At 40.2% G+C, this 18,383-nt stretch overlaps 1 protein-coding gene across 1 annotated transcript in view; it reads left to right on the top strand.

The window, feature by feature from the left end:
* Positions 1–1,608: 1,608 nt before the first annotated feature.
* Positions 1,609–18,383, top strand: part of TENM1 (teneurin transmembrane protein 1) — a 301,248-nt gene continuing 284,473 nt past the window's right edge. Inside the window, exon 1 of the mRNA XM_050974517.1 lies at positions 1,609–1,695. The gene's annotated coding sequence lies outside the window, so the exon portion shown is untranslated. The remainder of the gene's footprint in view (positions 1,696–18,383) is intronic.

Here is an 18,383-nt window from a genome sequence, read left to right as displayed (position 1 = left end):
TAAATCACAGAAATTTGAGAGGACTGTTTTGGCTTAAAATAATTACTTTTAGAAATAGTGAATGAAGATTGTTGAGTAACTTCAAGATTCATGAGAAATACATTTGGTTACTTCTGGCTTTTATGGGCTTCCTATGAAAATAATGTATAGAATAACAGATGATTGTACCTAATTTTTTATTTTTTATTTACACATTCCAAGATATATAGATACCTTGAAGTTGTTATTTTCCCCAAATACTTATGTAAACACCATAAACTAACTGTCTGAATGAAGTACGTTCTGGGGCACAGTACAAAGTAAACAAAAGGACTCCACTTTGGGTGGTCTGTGCAGAAACTTACAAAAAACTTACAAAACTTACAAAGAAGTAACAGCAATAGTGAATTGCATGCTTTTTCAAAATGTTTTCCTGGGACTGAATGCACAAGCTAAATGACATAAATAACCTCAGTGATTTTTAGGAATTAATAGATATGTGTATGCAGTATCCATGTGAACATAGACCAGGATGGAGACAGACTGATGAGCCAGGTCCAGCATCAGAGGCACACTTTTTCCAATTCCTTGCATTTCTTCAGCACAAAATTTTTACGAATAAGTGCAACTGCAGAATTAGCTGTTCTGAAAAGAGCAGGTGGTAATAACCTTTATTCCTTGTATGCCTTCTTGAGTATAAACCGTGTAGAAATGATGAAATTATAGAGATAATCACCAGCTGAAGTTCCCCTCCACTAAAACCAGGGACTGTTAATTGAGGTGGCCACCGGAGATCCCCACTTTAATGAACTCAGATCGCGAAAGGAAAGCCGCTGAAGCACCTTGTATAAATCAGCGTCCCTCTGCCAAGCCTTGATTGCACTATCGGTCTGATTTCCCGAGCAAGGTAAATTACTTAGGTGTTCCACGCTACATCCCAAGGCACAGGCCCGCCGCTGGGGCGTTCTTTGCTCCCTTTCCCCGGGACGAGCGGCGAATCCCCGCGGAGCCGGGGCAGCATCCCTCCCTCGGGCGAGCGCAGCCGCCTCACCTGGCCGCAGACTTGCCGAACTCTGCCCAAATCCTGCACGGGCACGGGCGGGGCCGCCTCAGCCGCCGCCGCCCGGTCCCTCCCCCGGCCCGCGCCCCCTCATTCCCTCCTTCCCTCCCTGCCGCCCGCTGCGGGGCAGCCCCGCCGCCGCTCGCGCCCCCTCAGCCCTCGCCCGCCGAGGTCGGCGCGAGGCGGCTCGAGGCGCGGCGGCGGGCAAGGCGCCTGCGCAGCTCTCCCGGGCATGCTCATTAACAGCGGAGGAGCCGAAAAGGGGAAAAAAAAAAGAGGAAAAAAAAAAAAAAAGAGAAAAATCCCACCCTGAGAGCGAGCGGCGCCGCTGACACTACACCCGCCGGAGAGCAGCGGCGGCGGCAGCAGCGGCGGGGCTGCGCCGCGCCGGCTCCGCATCCCTTCACGCCTCGGCTCCCAGCGCCCGCCGCGGGCAGCTGCGGGGCGAGCCGCGGCAGCAGCAGCCGGCGCATCCCCCCGGAGGGGCCAGGGCGGGCTGCGGGGGAGCCGCCGGCAGCGGCGATGTGGATTTATATTGGCCCGCGCCGCAGCCGCCGGGGAGCGGGGCGCGGGCACCGCACCTAGAGGCGATGGGCGAAGCCGTCGGCGGGGCTGAGCCGGAGCGCTGCTGAAAGTTCAGCCGGTGCCCGCGCTCGGTAAGTTTGCCGGGGAGGCGGGAGCGGAGCCGCGGGCGCCCGAACTTCGCGTTTCGCGGGGGGCAGCGGCGTCCGAGCCGAGGCGGCTAGGGGAGCGCCGGGCGCCGCCGGCGGAGCCTTGCCCCGCGGGCGTGGGAGCCGCCGGGCTCTTCCGGAGGGGTTTTTTGGATGGCACTGGGTGTGTACGTGCGGCTCCGTGTTCGCTGCGCGGGCGGCGGTGCCGGCGGGCGGCTGCCGGGCTCCGGGGCGGTGCGGGCTGAGCCCCGGCGCCCCGCGCGCCTGCAGGGGGGCTCCTTCGCCCGCGGTTGCCGAGCGCGGTGTGTCGGCGCGGAGCGGCGCTCTGACCGCCCGGGCGCGGTGCCATCGCCCCGGGCGGCAGCGGCTCCCCGTGCCCGAGGCGGAGCGGGGCGGCGGCGCGGGTGCGCGGCTCTCCGCGGGGTGCGGCGGAAGGCGGGGCGCTGCCGGGGGCCGGGCTCCGGCTCCGCGCTGGCGGTGCGGGAGCGCCCGGGCCGCTCACATGAAAAGCCGCATCTCTGGTGCGCGCAGGGTGAGGTGGCTCCGCCGGGGCACCGGGACCGCGCTCGCTCCCAGCTGGAGGATGGAGCAGCCTGATGTCTCACAGGCGTAATCTGCTAAACGTGTATTCTCCTGCCACCGATTGTGGGATCTGGTAATCTCTTTTAGTCAAGGCGTGTGTACGTACAGGCGCTACACTGCTCTGCTGCTTCCAGCTGTTTTTTCTCTAAACTACCTTACGGCTGTAGCTCGTGACTGACGGTTTAAGCTTGGTGTATGCTTAGACCAGCTCTGGATATGATTGTGGTACATAGTGAGGAGCCTGCCTCTGTAGTATTGACGGTATGCTCTTACCGTGCTGAATGGCAACACGTTTACCTTAGCAGATCCGCGCTTTACGTCTTTTAATACTGAAATCTATGCCAAGAAGTCCTCGCCTTCCCCTTTATTTGGCTTAAATATATGCTCCCTCTTTAGGCTGTGTAGTAACTAACTATCCTAGTGATAGTCTTTTATTGATTGTTTTCCCAATATTCAAAGGTTGTAGATACCCATCTTGATTGTGCTGATGCTTCCCTGATAATTAACGAGTCAGATACACTGACTGTGGAAATAAATACCAACTGTCCGTGTGGTGGGGCAAGCATCTCAGGCATCTTCTGTGTCTCCAAAAGGTTTTGCAGTAACAAACGCCCACCACTCCTAGTGCCTGGATTTTACCTGTTAATTGTGAAGCTTTACGTAAAGCAGTTTGATATTTGACGTATGGAATTGCTGGTGTTGTAGTGAGCACTTTGTGAATCACAGATAGCAAGATAAACTGTAGTAGGGGAAGAGCTGTGCATCAGAAGGTGAGACACAGCCCAATAGCTTTTCTTCTTCCTTGTCCATAGTTTCTTTTCAAAGCTTCTTTTTTACATGACCCTTAATGCTGCGGATTAATCTCAAAACACTTTTTCGTAGACAAAATGCAGTCTTCTCATTAGCCTGCTGTCCTTATAGATGTCATATTGATAACATAAATTCATCAGAAGTTGATTCTGTAGTTTTAATATAAGTGTGTGTCTTGGGGATTTTGCCTTGCTGGTTTGTTTTAAGAACTCAAATCTCTAAACTGCTGGGGATTTTAGGAACCTCTCTCTTGTGTGATTTTTATTGTCGTTTCTGGTGTGCTTTTTTGTTTGTTTGTTTTTTTAATCACGGTTTTGTTTCAAATAATGGTTTGAAGTTTTCAAAATAACACATATCCAATAGAATTTTTCTCTGAATATCTGATCTTTAAAAAACCTCAATCTAAACCAAATAAGATCCCAAGAAATTTATATTTCAAATACTGAAAAAAAATCCTTTATTTTAAAGAGAACAGTTCCTTTCAGTTGCCAAATTTTAAGTATTTAAATGATGTGTATAAATAGCAAACGAGAGAATTTTTATTAAAGGCAGCTTTTAAGAAAATGGTAATGCAAATTACTACTCTCAACACTTTGTGTAGTCAGATGTGGAAGTAAGTGAACATATTGTATTGATGGCTTATGTGTAAAAAAGCCATTGAAATGTTTTCAGAGTTCTATAAAAGCAGTGTCATCTGAGGAAAACTGTGGCAAAGGAAATCTATTACTCCTTTGATGTGGTATCATAGTTAAAATGGTAGTTTTGAAAACTGAAAAAATTACCTGGTTGCTCACACGTGTGCCTGTAGTCTCATATGGAGGTGTGCAACGTTCTGCTCTGCAGTAATGGCTTAGGAACAGGTAGATGTATACTTCCTTCTTTCCATTGAGATAGGAAATTTAGAGGATTGGTGTTGATGTTAATTGGAGCAGACAGGACATTATTTCAATGTGATTCATGAGGTCTAAACGGTATGCATTTAATTTTTAAATGATCTTAATCTGAAAAATGTAAGAAGAATAATGCTGCTTAATTTATCACAATCTCAGGGCTTTGAATGTGGGAGCACAGCCCTCTTCATTTGGTCAGGAATATTTTTTGTTCCCATTTTCCAGACTGAGAGAAGGATGTATCCTGTCTTTGCTTCTGTCACAATGACTGCCCGTATCTCACAATGGCTGTATGGGACTAGATTTTGAAATGTTTTAGAGTCCATATATAAACTGGTGATGGAACTATGTCTGAAATTCATGTGTTTCTGTTTTCTTTTCTGCTACTTGTTCATTTAGATGTGCCTGTTGATTACATTTGACAGTTCAGCACAACTGAGTTAATGATAACTTTTGTGAGACCAGACAGACAATACAGTTTTGCTCTTTCTCTAAAGGCCCAGACCTGATTGAGGTCCAAAATTTTTTGCCTTCAAAGTTGTGAAAATAGGATCAAGTCAAACTGTAGTTTGGTAATTGTTGGTGGAAGCAACTTCATGTATTGTAGTCACTAATCTGTTTGGCTTCTTTAGTATTTTAAAGTGGTAGGTGCATGAAGTACTGTAATACTTATGCAGCCTTTATATGAGTTAAGGAAAGGAAATACAGTGTTTGCTTTGTCACCTGTCCTTTGCTCACCTTTAAAATTTGGTTATAATCCCAGTATACCAACTTTAGATTTCCCAAGATTTTTATGCATTACATACACAAGTTGACGACAACTTAAGTTTCTAAAACCCATGCAGAAATTACCAATAAATATCACAGTATTAAAAGAGTAAGGAGAATTTCATAGAGTCATAGAATAGTTTGGGTTGGAAGGGATCTTTAAAGGTCATCCAGTCCAACTCTCCTGCGATCAGCAGGAATATCTTCAAGTAGATCAGGTTGCTCTGAGCCCTTTCCAACCTGACCTTGAATGTTTCCAAGGATAGGGCCTCTACCACCTCTCTGGGCAGCCTGTACTAGTGTCTCATCACCTATACTATAAAAACATCTTCCTTAATCTAAATTGACTCGCCTTCAGCTGGAAACCATTACCCCTTATCCTGTTAAGTCCCTGTTGTTGATGTCAGTATTTGACTACAGTCCTTTCCAATGAATGAATAAAAATCATTCTTGTCTCACAACTTCAAATGGGTGCTGTGCTTGGGAAAACCACATTGAAGCTAAGACTTGTGAAGGTTTTGGTTCAGAAAAAATACCATGGTTACAAAAAGTTTCTGATTTTTATGATGTAAGGTTGTGTGGAATCCTAGGTGGACACGTGTTAAAGTGATTCTGTTGCTCTCCTGTAGAGGTTGATTTAGCCTTACACTCTATTGATAAGGATAAGTTACAGGTGGTTATCCAACCTTCTGTTCATCACCAGCTCCGTTTCTCTACGATGCTGGTTTGTAACTGCTGACAAAGTCAGAATCCCACTAGAGAACACAAAGCTCTGTATCTAACTTTAGGAAGCGTGCAAATCTCTCACCTGTGGTGGCAGATAGACCAGCCAGCTACCAGCCTATCAACCTTTCCATAGATCTGCCAGACCAGCACTGCATCACTGAGGGATTTTGCATCTCCCTGGTTTCTCAGTGATGCTCACCAAGAGCATCATCATTATTTTACCAGGTAGATACTTCTTTTAAAAGATTGAGCATTTTGCTGAAGTACTGATAAGTACTTCAAACTTTATTAAAATCAGTTAAAGGTAGACTTGTCCCTCCCTCAGCTTGCCATTTTACTGACTGACTTCTTGTGGTTTCTTGACCAAGGACACAGCACAGTAATATTTGAGCTATTACAGATGCACAGAATTATTCTGTAGTACAGCTGTAGCTGTAGATTTTAGACTATGATAGAACTGCCAGTGTTAGTTGTCTCCTCCAAAATGATTATCCAACATGTATCTCGGCCTTGTTCTGCTTTCTGTGAATCAAACAATTAATGAAGAAAGAGACAGAAATGTGCTATGTGTCAGTTGATCTCTATGAGTAAAATAAGAGGGAAATTATGTTAAATGGTACTTCTGTTGGATGGAAAGTAAGATTTTGATGCTGCTTTAGTAAAAAGGAAATATTAGTTACATTCTTATCTTGGCATTTTGATAAGCCTGTTCTTGGGACTCTTCTGTTGCATTTCATAATGAGGAGACTACACTTAAATGAGCAGATTTCAGTCCTCATCCATCTTTGCCTATGGCTGAAACCACATAAATATTAATTCCTAAAAAAAAAGTCTTTACTGGTAGGCTTAAAAATCAGTTCATGTGGATGAAGCTAAAGTCTGCCATTGCTATCTAACTTGAGAAAAACTCTTTTTTTATTTGTTGATGTTTAAGTGTTTCCTGTTTATTTGCTTGAAAGCCTTCATACATCTTGAAATTTGGTGCACTATAACGTGCGTATCTTGTGTATAAATTATAGCTGTAGTTAGCATTATGCAACACAGTAATGTCACTAGTATTTATACTTGACAGGAGAAGTAATTTAGATGGCTCTCTACTTTTTTTTAATAGCTTGGAGGTGTTGCCTGTTCATTTAATTCACTATATTAAATGCCATTGGTTTTACCTTAATGTACCCTTAATAAATTTAAAAACCTGTTTGAGCAACGAGAAAACACCAGAAATACAACTTTAGTGGAAATTGAAATATTAATATCAGTGATACAGGGTTAATTGAATGTCAGGAAAAAAATACCATCCAGAGGATGAAAACTCCTTTACTTGTAACTTCTGCATTCAGAGTAATTTCAAGGTGTTTTAAAAGTTGAAATGAGTCCTAAAATGGTGGAGGAAATGCATCCTAAAACTGCAATTTCTAACTTAACTGTTGGTATTATATTTGAACACAAAATCTAAAGCAGTTTCCTGAATAATAATGAAACGAGGCATAAAAATTAATCTCCATAGAAAGTCCCTAAGGGGGAAAAAAGACAGATGACTTTGTGAAGAGCATTCTGGTGTGCAAGGAGATGAGGCATTTCTCATGTTGCTGAGTAATCTTTATTTACTTACATGGAGTAAGTTTTGGTGCTTCTTTCCCTTATTTTCTTGAGCCAAGGATGTTTGCCTCTACCTGCCCTTTCCACAGTTTGGGCATGTGAGTTGAGTGCTCTTGTTGCCAGTCTAGCTGGATTCTGATTATCTGTCAGTAAGTAACTGGTAATTTCAAAGCTTCTCTGGTAAAGTTCCAGTTAGTCTGAAAGAAAAGGAAGCTCTTTTCTTTTCAAGCTTTCAGAAGCAGTTCACTTCCTGCCAGCGCTAAAGCTTTGTCTCTTCTGTGGCTTGATGTTGAAGCTTCTGTATTGAACTCAGCATGTTTCCCTTTTCTCTTGAACTGATGAAGAGTCAAAATTTAATGTAACAGATTCATCAGCTGGCAGTGAGGATGGGATTTATTTTGGAGAACTGAGATGTTGAAGACTTGTGTATTCTCCTCTGCTGAATATGGAACCTACATGTTGGATTTCTTGAGTTTGTGTGATTGGGTATTGAATGGAGCCACTTTGGAGTTCTGTTAGATATTTGCCATATCACCTTTTGTGCTTTCAGACTTGTAACTGTATGTAGAAATGGCAGATGTATGGAAATTGAGAGATGCTGGAAGTCACCTTGTGTGTGTGTATATGTATATATATATATATATATATATATACACATACATGCTGTTACACTGAATGTAGACCATATGCTCAAATTAATAAGAATAATCAAAAATTAAAAGTTACATTTATTTCCTAAGTCTCAGAATATGACTGCTGGATCGTAGGTGTTTATGTTACTTGTGATTTAAAAACCTGTCTTAGGTTTTCTATGTTCAGAACTTTTTGCAGGCATACAATTATATTGTGTTTTATCATTGCTCACTACTGCCGTGCCATAAATCATCAAACCAACACAAATGGAGCCCTGGAAGTGTTAGTCATTCCTGTCCCATGCTTAATGAGTAACCTTTGACATTTCAGTAAACATCAGCGTGCTGGGTGCTAAGTGTACTGTCTACCTTGTTATCAGATGGAGACAAGCTCTCATTTTTAAAAGAAATTACTCAAAGTCAAATACAGGAATGACACAAGAGAAATGTGTATTTCTGTTCCTTCTTCACGTGTGCTTTTGTTTGTAGATAGCTAAAGGGCATGAAATCTTTCCAGTGTGTACCAGTTCTTAACAGAAGCTGTGAGCAAGGGTTTGCAAGCTCTTATTCCATCATAGCAGCTGTGGTCAGCATGCAGGGTGTTTACAGCCAATGTCTGAGGATAAGCACCAAGAGCTCAGCTGGGTCAGTCAGCCAGGAAAGTCCAGCACCTTCGTCTGAGCTTGAAAATCTGGAACCAATTTTGCATAAGTAATGTATATTTATATAATGACAAAGTGATAGTGAGTGAAGTATAAACAGTTCTAGCATGTGATGGTGGATTTCACACCAGAACTTGAGAAGCAGCAGTAAATCAAACCATGGCTCTTCATATTTTAGTTATGTTTTACCTTATTGATTGAACTTGGAGAGTAAATAGGAGTCACACATTTTAGGTTAGCAGATCTTTTTCTTTGCTCATCATCTTGCTGATCAATGGTCTGATCTAAAAATAATAAAATGTGTCTCTGACATCTGTTTGAAATAGATTGCTTAAATAGTGTGTTCAGCTTTTTTGTTTTGCTCTGCCTTTTTAACAGTGGGGATTGCCACACCTAAGGGATAAGTGTAGGGCTGCAGATTAAGTCACAAATGCAAAGTAAGTGCATCAAAATAGTCTGCTAACATAAGCACCATATTCATTTAAAATATTTCACTGGAAGAATATTAAAGATGTACTTCTAAATAAAATACAGCTATTGAGAGCCCAATATTTTGTGTGAAAGGGCATGGTTATAGTACCAGGGCGCCCTTAGTAGTTGTCTTTATTTCCAAATGAAACTGAATGTTTTCTAGATTTTGGGGTTTTTTTTTTTTCATTGTATTTATATCAGCACTTTTCTGTGTATGAAAATAGTTATACTTTTCTGGAGGAGATCTGCCTCTATCTAAAAAGTAACCCAAACTGCCTACATCCTTAAAAGGAAAAACCTCAATCAACAATCACTCTTCTATTCAATGTTACAATACAAATCTACAGTCACCCTTTCTCCTCAGAATTAATAAGCTAATTTGAAAATACCAAGGGAAGTAGGAGATGGGAGTAAAAACCATGGAATGAAATCAAAGGGAAATGGCTCTTAGTAGAGTGCTGCTGTTCAGTGTCTCTCCACAGAGAGCTCTACCTGCTTCTTTCAGTGTGATGGAATGATACCAGAGAAATGTTGGGCATCATTTAGGAAAGATTTGGGCAGAAAGGATAGGTGAGAAATAAATTGTAAGAGAAGGAAACCAGCTGCTCCTCTAGGACCAAGCAAAACTGAGTATCTGAAGGTGATTTGAAAAGGGTGCAGAGCAAGGAGGTGAGGTGAGGTGGAGCAGGAGAAGGAAGCTGTGTGACCAGAGCAGTAGAAAAGGCCAGGGGTGTTCCCCATTTGCTGTCATGTTCCAGGTAGGCTGCCACGGGAAGACTCATGCCACTGATACCAATTGTTAGCAAAATGCTTTTGGCAAATCTGAACTATTCTAAATTTGCCTTGACTGATGTAATCAAACACTGCACTTCTTGTGTAAATATTTGTAGTGACATGTACATGTGCTTCCTCTACCTCTGAGCTTGTGTTAGACTACCACGGGGTTCTGTATAATTAACTTCTGGTTTATTTTCTGTTTATGTCAAATCTCATGGGAAGATTCGTGGCAACAGGGTCAGTAAAAGCCTTAATTTCACAGCTTTTCTAGAAGTAGCATTGAATTATGATATCCATTGATAAATTAACAGTGAACTGCTCCAGCTTGGAGTTGTGCTTCTCTGTTCTCTTCTTTAGGTGGAGTTGTTTTGTTTTAAATTTTCCACTTGCATTTAGGTGTCACCATTTCTTGAAGGTTTTAAGCCAACTGTTTCATTCTGAGAAATGGTAAGAAACTTGAGGAGAAAAGGTAAAGTGTAGGGTTTTGGGGTTTTTTTCTTCTTTTGTTACTGGATTATCATAAGTATATCTGTATGTCTACATGCTTTTTAGGTATTTTGTAAAAAAAAAAAAAAAAAAAAAAAAAAAAAACAAAAACAGCATTCCTAATAGATTTGGGAGGTAGTTAGAAAAATATTTCCAGTTTTCTCCCAGAAAAGAAAGTTGTCTTGGGCTGAAAAGAAAGGGTGCTGATGGCTCAGCTGTGTGCTCTGTGGCTCAGGTTGTTTTCTGTAGAACAAGGGCTGAGATTTCCCGAGGGTCTTTGTTGGGTCCCATTAGAGTGAAAACTGTAAAGGTGTGTTGGACACCTTAATGCCATGGAGCTGTGCCCTGGAGCAGGCTCCCCAGGTCACAGCACCAAGTCTGCCAGAGTTCAGGAAGGAGCAGTTGGCACGGTGTCCTGAGACCCAGGCTGTGATCACTGGGGTGTCCCCGTGCAGGGCCAGGAGCTGGACTTCCATGATCCCTGTAGGTCTCTTCCAGTTTGGGAATTCTACAGTTCTCTGACCCATCTTCACACTGACCACTGAGGCTGCTGTGATTTGTGAGGGGAGATGGAATGTTTTGGTGTATGCATGGTTTTGCTTATTTTCAATGAACTGTGACCCCCTCCTCAGATTTCTTGTGATGAGAATGAGAGAAGTGAAGGAGGATGATGAATCTGGAACCAACTTTCTGGATTATTGTTTGGATAATGTATTAATGGAAATAAATGACAAAGTTTTGAAATAAATTAGAAGTAGAAATGAGGCACTTTTCAAAAATCCTTCCAGTAAATGTCTATTTACTATTAACTGATATGCAGAAACAACTTTAGTATTAATTTCCTGTACTGAGGATGAGTGAGATCAGTTTAAGGCTGTTATACCCTGAATTTGCAGACATCTCATTGTAATTAAGAAAAAAACCTCATAGTTGTTGTTTTGGTTTTTCCCTGATGTTTTGCCTGGGGGTCAGAAATGTTTTCTGATGCCTGTTGCCTGTTGTCTGTAGGCACTAGAAGGCTTAAATAGCATTTTGCCTATTAACAGAAGTTGTTTGCATTGGTGCAAAAATTTCCCTCCAAAGCTGATTTAGTGTTCCAACATAAAAGGGCTGTGGAATTACAAGGCTCTTAATAGATGAGAAAACAACTATATGTACCATGAAGGTGATTATGACCACAGGAAACTTGGATCAAAATTGCTTTAGGTCATAATGTTGTATTATGGAAACTTTTAAAAGGTTATTTCCTTAAACTGTTAACAAAACTGGTCTTCTGTTATGGTTTCAGCTCCTAGGGACAAAACCTTAAGTATGGTATCTACTTTGTCTGCAGAATAAAACGAGCTCTTCTGATGATTATCCTGGGAGCTGAGCATCTTGTTCCATTTGAGTACAAAGGCACAGTTCATTACTAATGGGAAAACAAACTTTCTCTACCATAGCATTTCAAATTGAGCTCTCTGCTAAGTAGTGCTCATTAGAAAAATCTATCATTTGCAGGACTGAGTATTTTAGCCCTTTTAAATGTTTCAATGCTTTTTCTTGCATGGGATGAGATTTGCATATTTAAAGAAAAAGAAGGGCAGGAAAGGACACTGTTTCAGAAAGATTATCTTTCTGGGGAAGCACACAGCTAAAATTGGACAGTAGATGAGCTGTATAGGCCTAAGGGGCAATGATAACAGAATTAGTAGAAATAAAGATTTGTTGTTTCCTGCTTGCTGAAATAATTTGTCTGTTTTGGGCAATCTGTAGATGACACTCCCTGCAGTGTAATTTATTATGTACAGTTTCTGAGGATTCCCAGATGATATCCAAATTTACTTTTCCCCTTCTGGTATACAGTTAATGGGGAAATAAAGCAGCTCTGTTTTATCTGATTCTGCTGCTTGGTCTTAGAAGTCTGAGAGATCTGTTCCAGTCATCTCTGATGGTGCATTGCCCTCTCTCCAGTGCAGGAATGTTCTCCCCTCTTGGGTGCCTTTTTATCCTCTCCAGTTCTTCCCTCCTTCCACACAGCCATCAGTGGTGTTTGGGAAGATCCCTTAGGATCTCTAAGGTGGATAGCCAGCAGTGGCAGAGTAAGATAGCTCTAAATAGTCAGGTGTCAGATTTTTTAGCAGAACAGTTTCTGAAGCAGGACTGTAAAGTACCAAGTGCCTGTTGCAAATTCAAATATAGGCAGTTGTGTCCTGCTTGTGGTCTTACCCTTGTAGGTTTCAAAGCAGCAAAGCTGACCTAAATCTATACTCTCTCCATGGTTTTTCTATTACATGGAGGCTTTCTTTATAAAGAGAATTTTAGAAAAACATAAATGCTCTGTAGCAATTTTAAACTCTTGGGTCAACTTGTAAACTTCTCCAAGAAGATTGTGGGTGGGTGGGGAATTATTTTTAGAATCAGAGATCTGCAATGCCAAGTATGCATCCACTTCTGTGTTTTCTTAGTTATGACTAAAAGACTAAAGATACCTCTTCTAAATCTTTCTCTTGACATTCCCTGAGCAGCTTAGATGAAGTTCTTTACTATGGACAAGAAGTTTAAAAATTTTGCATGAGTAATAGGATAATATGGGGGTCAGACATAGGGTTTTCTATACCAGATCAAAAAAATGGATGTTCTAGTTCAGTGTCATGCTTCTGGACTGCAGTTCTCTAAGAAACCCATAAACAAGGAATGGTTTTTTGACCTGGATACTCTTCATTGATGGTAGAGATGGTGGCCAGACACAGGAAGGTTCAGTTTAGTGTACAGGTCCAGCTGTTAGTGTACCTCTGATCTGAGCAAAGGCATAGTTGTAGAGTACACATTCCTATATTTGGACAATGTGCCTCTAAATAAATGATCATTCATTCAAATTATGAATCTAAGGATGGATAGCATTAGCTAAAGAACATAATTCTCCTAGAAATTAGTGCTTTGTAATGAATGGTATTTAAGATGACAGTTGTCCATTTGATTGCTCAATACTGTGGACTTGCTGGAATTTTATTTCACTGAAAAAGAAATTAATTAAAATCAGTTAATTCCTCCTTTGCAGTCATATATATGAAACAATTTCAAAGGATATCAGATAAAAATTGCTTCCATAGTAAAAGGTGTTCGTAGCATGATGAAAGAAACTTTGCAACAAGTTGTTCTGAATCTTTAAAACAATCCAAGCTTTGAGTTTGGTTTTTGCACAACAATTTTACCTTTTCTTCAACTTGTCTAATGGAATTGAAGCCACAATTTGCAATGGTAAGATGAATGAGTGGAGTTTAAAGGTATTTTTTGAATGAAATTTAAAGGTAAGTCTTATCTGTGTAGTTCTTGAGGCAATGGACTTTTGAGCTATTATTCCTACATTTAAAAATGCTGATAAATTTTTCAGGTTTGGATAAGAGGGAAAAGTAAGTATTTGTAGCTTTCAGCCATGGAGTGCTAGCTTTCCTGGGAGAAACAGCAGGTCTTAGTATCACAAACTGAATATGCTGCTAATAAATAGTGAAAATTAGTGATCATAAAGTGAAACTGTGAGTACTTGGATGTACTTAAGGGGAGTCATATAGCTGGCATTGGTACTGAATCAAGTGCAGTATTACTGGGAAATGATTGATATGTTGCTTTTATAACGGCATAACAGCTGAAGTGATTTTTCAGCATCATTTGGAAATGGATAGAGACTTTATTTTCAGTTGTCATAATATTCCACTTTAAAAGAAATGTACCACCCAACAATGATGAATTTGTACTCTCTTTTTGAATCAGGCTGATATTTTTGCATCACTTGTGCTCTAAGCTCCATGGTAAAACTGAAGTTTTACTTGCCTTATGCTTGGCTTTGTAATTTGGGCAGTCTTTTGCATTGTACAGTTTGGAGGTCACTAGGAATAGTGTGTAAGAGTAGCTAATGACACCTTTTACTGGATGCCTCACTTCTGATAGTATATTTTGGGTTTTCTTGAGTTATAGTATGACTAAGAACCACTAACTGTAAGTCAGTAAACATGCAATGAAATCTAGAGACTTTAGTTTTGAACTCTCTCTCAAATGTTAGCCAAGGTATGTGCCTGGTATCCTTCTAAAATGGGGTGTAGACAAACTAGCACAAAAGATGGTTAAGACCAACACATCAACCATTTCTTCATTCAATCTACACTGAGTTTTTTAATTATATGTTTGTTAGATCTTCCTACACACTCCAGAGAAACGAATTGTTGTTTTGGAAATCAGCTTGAGCTTGTGAGCAGTGGGCAACTTCACTTCTAGGAAAAAAAGCCAAGTTTGTGCACTCTAGTGTGCAGAGAACAGCACTGTAGTTCTGGTAGCCTGGTAGGATGGAAGGCAGCTGCCATGGACAGTGTATCTTCAGGGAGTGTGCATACTCTTCTCCACAGCAAATAATCAAGAATTTAGGAATTGTCATTCTCCCTCAGGTTGAATCTGTTTCCTATGACTTTCTTTTCTCCAACTGTATTTGTTGTTTAAGTTATAGCGATTCAATAGTAGATATTTGGATGATGTGGAAGTACAGAGTTTTTATTTTCCTCCTCCCACATCTCCTATTTTAATTTTTTAAGTGGAGGTCATCTAGTCCATAGTCCATTTTGAATCTCTCTTTACAACTCTAAAGGTGGAAGTTTTTGCAAAACAGTCTTCTTCATATGAGCTTTCATTCCTATTTCCTGATTCCAGTGGGAAAAAAATTAACTTAACAGACTCTTTTTAGGCTGAAAAAAAAATTTATGTACATCTTAAACATTTGTTTCTATTTGCATGTTAGAATTAAAATGTATGAACACAAATACAACACGTTTGTCATCTTTTAAATTTGTTAAAATGTCAGTAAAGTAGTAAATATTTGGTTCTGTTTTCTGGCAGACTGGGGGCAGACAGTAGCTGCCTTCCAATTAGTAAAAGCCCTCCTACAGAACTGTAAAAGGTATTCTCAGTCTTTATCAGCTTTTAATTTTACATTATGGAAGTCACAATGGCCCACGTCCTTGTCAGCCTTCTGCTTGTTTGCTTATAATCATCTCTTAGCTCATATTTGTTTCAGTTTTGTCTAAGCAATTATGCCCTTTTTTCTACAAAAACATTTCTCATACTTTTTTTCATACTTGATGTTTGTTTCAATTTTTGTTTCATCAATTCTCATAACTTCGTGATAAGCCTCACTTTTCGTCCCAACATTTGGTTTTGCTGGGGTTTTTTTTAACCTATACTGCAAACATTGGGGAATTTTATGTGGTGTTTTGTGAACATAGGTATTAAAATTCATACAATAATTCCTGTTTTCTTTGTGTACCTGTCAGATGTTAAGGTTTTGGATTACTGCTCAGTCTGATACTATGTACCAGTAGTAGAGTGCAATGCCAATTACATTCTCATCTTAGAGTCAGGGAAAATATTTGGGTTCTTTGGTCTGAGGAGAAACAAATTCTCCAAAATGCATTTTCCTAAGATACTGATTTCCTAAGACTATTGGCTAAGTGAAACATCCTAATATGGAAATTCAGTCTTGAATGGTGGAGCTAAGTTATACGGTATCAACTTTATCTTTAAAAAAAGAACTGACTGAGAAGTTGTAAATATGGTGCTGCATAAGACCCTAATACTCTGGTAGTTTTAGAGAGAGATTTAGAACTGTTTGCTTTTTGAGAGGAAAATATTGTGACAGCTATGCTTAAACATGTTTTATGTGTTTAAAAATTCTTAAGGCAGAGTTAAAGGGGAAAAAAAGCAAGAGATGCCCAAACCAAACCAGGCAGTTGGACATTAGTTCAGAGGAAGCTGAGACAGCTCTTTGAAGCTGTATAGATGTAAATAAAATCCTGCCACAGATCAAAACACTTGCAGGTTTCCTGTAATTATTTGCAAATCCTAAATTTAACAGTTTTGTTTTTCTAAGAGTAGACAGACTTTGTGCATGCAGACTTGTATACATGTGGTGCCTTGAAGCCTTTCAAGTGTTTGTCTATCCAATGAATTGTACTCAAAGGTCACTTTCCACCCCTCATCCCCCAACTCCCTCCTGACAAAACAGGTGCCATATAAAATACCTTTTCCTTTGTCAATATCTGCAGCTGTCCTTAGAGTGACAGTGTAAGAGTAATTGATGAGTATTTGTCTCCCCTGAATTCCTCTTTTTCTTTTGGGGTAGGAATATCTCATTAATAGAAACAACAAAAAACCAGTATTACCTGCCATAAAATGTTCAGTATTTCAGGACTGTGCACTAAAAACTTGTCTGCTTCCTCTGCATTAGGTTTCAGCTTTTGTTTTAGTTTCTAAGTAAGTCTTGAGAAGCAGTATCACAGCCAAAGTTTATGTAGAAAAGAGACTCATGAAACCTGTATCACCTCTCAATAATTGGAGTGAAGACCTGGTAATTGCTTTATTTTGTAGATAACTTCCCAAACAGGGAGTCTAAATCCTGTCCTCCATTGAGCCTGAGAAGCTGCTTTGTCCATAAGGGCTTTTCATTTAAGTTTGTGATGCCACTTGGTATTCCAAGACCAGTGGTAAGTCTTGAGAGTTGAAATGAAAGGAAAATGAACCAGAAGTTGCAAACCTTGAAGAAATTATTTTCTCCACCATTTCATTGAAAAACATAATCACACACAATCCTAATTTCCAGCCTTTCTTTTTTGAAATTCAATAATATATTACCCAATCAATTCAATAGTGTTCTGGTTTGAGTATGATACCCAGGGATCAGCAGTGAAAAAAGTGCCTTTTCTTCACTATTGATTATCAGACACCCAGAATGGACAATAGGGGGCATGTTTGAAACCCACGTGCCTTCACATGGCAAAATAATTTATTATTTTGCCATCTGACGGCACGCTCTTCTGACTCTTGTGTAAGTCTTGGGCTGTTTTCCTTGTTTGCCTGGCTCATCTGTAGGACCACTATTGCAGTTGTATCATAGATGGGGACATTGCCAGGTCAGTCTGTTGATCAGCTGATAAATGGTTTCTTTGGCAGTTGTGTGACCTCTTGCCTGCAGCCATGTGGGAAGTTTGGAGTGCCCATGGTGTCTGTGGAAAACAGAGATACTGAAGTGAAAATGCAGTTTCCTTCTCCCTCCTTTGGTGTAGTGGATCATAGTGTGACTTGAGGTGAGCCTTGGTTTCTGGCCTGAAGCTGTGGTACCTCTTAGATCTGCAGGTGTCCAAAGCCCTGTGAAGAAGCAATAGTTGCTTTTGATGCAGCACCCTAATTTCTGTGAAGCCCTGCTAGTGTTAGTATGAAATAGCTGAAATGCATCTGTAAGAACCATTCTTAAATATAAGGCCATCCTATTTTCTTACACAATGTAGAAATTTTCTTCTACCTGTCACCTACAGCTGGACTGTGCAAACTAGACAAACTTTTCAGAATGCTTGAAAATGTGAGTCAGCAAAACCTGTAAGAACAGATTAAGCAAGACCATCACAGCAAATCTAAAATACTGATTCAAGTAACTATGAACCAGATGATTATGAGGGATCTAAATAGAACTGTTATCCAGGTAAACAAATTTGTTAGGACATAATTATTTTATCTGCTGGAGTAAAGAAAGGATTTATTATTAATTCAGTGTTTCCAGAAAAAAAAAATTCACAAGAAAATTTCTGTTATTTCTCTTGGACATTCTTCTGGAAAAGCTTGAACAGTGCAATAATTTGGGTTTTTTTTCTTTATTGTGATACATGAATATGATGCTATGAACATAGAATATTATTTTTAGTGTTCAAATCAGGAAAAATCAGTATATAGGTACCATATAGGTACTGATGGCAATTGACTGAAACACAAAAATACATTTTGTTTCTTTTATTAAAGGCTGTGAAATTTTTTCCTTTCCTTTAGACTCACCCACCTTGACATGGTTGTAAAAGTAAGAAACAGGGGCACGTGGCCTAGAGAAATTAAGAGTCAGGGGAGCATCCTTCCTGGATGGCCTTAAAGATATAATAAACATAATTGATAATTCAGTGGCAATTGTGTGGTAGTTTGTCAGATTTTGTTTAACAACCATCTGTTTCCTTCGTGTCGAAAGGAATCATTGAAAAGAAGTTTAAACCATTAGTGTTTTGCTTTTAGTTGACTATAATCTGTTTATTACATATGTATGTGTGTATATATATGTTTGTTCAAAAGCATATTGTACATGGAAACTTTGCCATGTATTATTTTTCCAGTATCCTTTCAAAATGGGTTGGCACTTTCTTCTTCTGAGGGTAAATGCTGTGTACTGTGCTAAGAGAACACTTGCTTACCTTTTTGTAGGTTCAGGTCTA

This window comes from Serinus canaria, chromosome 4A (assembly GCF_022539315.1).
Source record: "Serinus canaria isolate serCan28SL12 chromosome 4A, serCan2020, whole genome shotgun sequence".
Lineage (NCBI taxonomy): Eukaryota > Metazoa > Chordata > Aves > Passeriformes > Fringillidae > Serinus > Serinus canaria.
The sequence above is the reverse complement of the archived record's forward strand: the minus strand, read 5'-3'. Positions and strand labels throughout refer to the sequence as shown.